A 2,500-nucleotide genomic window follows, 5' to 3' on the forward strand; every position below is an offset into this window, starting at 1 on the left:
CTCCCTCCTCCCCCTCCCTCCCCCCCCTCCCTCCTTCCTTCCCTCCCTCCCTCCCTCCCTCCCTCCCTCCCTCCCTCCCACCCTCCCACTAAATCTTGCTGATATAAAGAGATTTGAATTTATTTTAGACTCAAAGTAAGACTATTTATTTATTTATTCAATCTAAAATTGAAAATAAATCAATCATTATTTATTTCCACTTGGAGCTTTTTTAGACAAAACAAACAGTGAATTCACCCTATAAATGAATTTCTTGCCACACGTAGTTTTAGAATAATATATACGAGGTAAAGTTGATAGTTGATTTGCAACAATTTGTTCTAGCACTTTAGATATCACTGGGAATAGAGTTATAGGACGATAATTGTTCACTTGTTCTGCATCTCCTGATTTGAAAATGGGTGTTATGATGCCATGTTTCCATAGGGATGGGTAGCTACCGGTGACTATAGATGTGTTTTATGACAGTTAAATAGAATGCAATAACAAGTAAGCTTTCTTTGATGAATCGAAAAACAATGTTATCCACTCCTACAACATTCGTTTCACGGAAGTGTTTTATTGTTAAGACTGTTGTTTCCATTCCTATTGGCTGTGGTCTGAAAGCATTTGTTGAGAGTCTTGTCCTGGTTGTGTTTTGTGGGGCCATACGTGAGTCTACTTAAGGAATCTAAGGAAGTGTCTGTGTGGTGTTTTTTGTTTGGTGCTAACGTTTTAACTGTTTTCCATGTTTCTTTGGCGTCATGTTTACAGCCATTGAACTTATTTTGAAAATAAATTGTTTTTGTTGACTGGATTAATGTTTTATCATTTCTCTTTTTTGTTTGTACTCAGAAGGAAGGGTCATGTCAGTTCTGTTTGTTTTGAGAAATTTATGAGTGTTGTTTCGGTCATGTATAGCTCTTTTGATGTCCTCATTTATCCATGGGGCGGGGGGACGTGTAACAATTTTGGCCTCAAGGGCGCAGTGGCATCTATGCCATTTTTTATTACGTTCGAGAGAATGTCTACTTGTTTGTTAACGTCATCTACTGTAAGAATCTCTGAGAGGGTCGACTGGTTGGCACTAATATTTTGACAAAGTGATTGAGGTCGTAATTTGTCAGGTTACGGGAAGTTCTTTATGACAGGTTGTCGGTTGGGCCTCTTTATCTCTATTGGCATAGTTAATACTTCGTGGTCCGCAATTTCACAAGGGATAACGTCAGTATAGGTAATGAGATCAGATCTGTTTGATATTACGACGCCTAGCATGGATGATGTGTGTTCTGTGATCCTGGTAGGTTTATTTATAAACTGTTTTAATTTGTTTTTCTTAATGATCCCGGCTAATTTTGCATTAGGCTTGTCCAGGTCATCATTTAAGTTACCCAAGATGAAAAACAGTTTTCTTTTCTTTGACATTTCTCTAAAAACATCTTCGAGGTAGTCAGCTGATTCGGCTGTAGCATGAGGGTGTCTATAAATTGTACCAATAATGAAGGAGGAATACATACTGCTTTGTAGTTACCCAGATGTCCTCTGCAGCTGTATTATTTACAGCTGTAGTGGAGATTTCATTTGATTTCAGTATATGCATACTCCTCCACCTCGTCCTGCATCACATTTATAAACATTGAAATTTTGAAGGTTAATGAAATTACTTAACATTTCTTCATGAGGCCATGTTTCACTAATGCAAAGGATGTCGATATTTCTCTCCGTGATCTTCATTTCAATTTCTTTAAAGTGACCGAGGAGAGATTGCGCATTGATATGTTTTATTTTGATTGTATAGTATGATGCGACCTTTGGTCTTGCGGACTGTGTGACGGCGTCAAACAAGCAGTTCGGTCTTGCACTTGTTTTTGTTCAAAAATACTTTTACATTTTTAGGGAAAGCCTCTGATTGTTACTGTGAAACTAGAATAAAATTGATGTGTCATGTTTGTCTTATATGCTTTTGCATTTGATATATTTTCAATCCCTTGAGCAAGAAAGTCTTCCATGTCTTCTTCCTCTGTGTCAAGGTAACAACTTGTGATGTATAAGTTCACTACCTGGGGACGTTCTACACCTTGTAGTGGTTTGGATGTTTGGCGCCTCGCGTGCTTTTCTTTTCCCTTTTCTGGAGGTGACGGTGACGAAACCTTCTTGTCTTGTCTTGCTCGTTTGTTTGTTGCGCTTCCGGTCGTTCTGTGATGTTGACAACGACCGTGGACATTTGTGGTGGTGAGGGGATAGTAGAGGGGGCAGGGACTCCAGGCACTTGTTATTTTTGTTCTTCTTCTTACTGTCCTTGATATAGCTTCTCCTCGGTGTTACTTGCGTCGACGCCTCGCTTCTCATCACAGGAACTCAGCATTGTTAGGAAGGCGCTTGCGTGGTGCCGGGGGAAGCCGGCTCGGCAGCATGGTCGTGGGTCGGCTGGCTAGGGAGGGGGGGGGGGGATATCGCGATGGGAAGGTGGGGGTGGGGTGCTCGCAGGGGTGGTGGGCGTAGAGGTTGTACGGGGGGGAAG

At 41.1% G+C, this 2,500-nt stretch overlaps 1 protein-coding gene across 1 annotated transcript in view; it reads left to right on the forward strand.

Annotated features, from left to right (window-relative positions):
- LOC125035878 (lisH domain-containing protein ARMC9-like) overlaps positions 1-2,500 on the forward strand; it is a 26,713-nt gene that overhangs the window by 18,891 nt on the left and 5,322 nt on the right. The gene's annotated exons all lie outside the window — the stretch shown is intronic.

The sequence above is a fragment of the Penaeus chinensis genome, chromosome 20 (assembly GCF_019202785.1).
Source record: "Penaeus chinensis breed Huanghai No. 1 chromosome 20, ASM1920278v2, whole genome shotgun sequence".
Classification (NCBI taxonomy): Eukaryota; Metazoa; Arthropoda; class Malacostraca; order Decapoda; family Penaeidae; genus Penaeus; species Penaeus chinensis.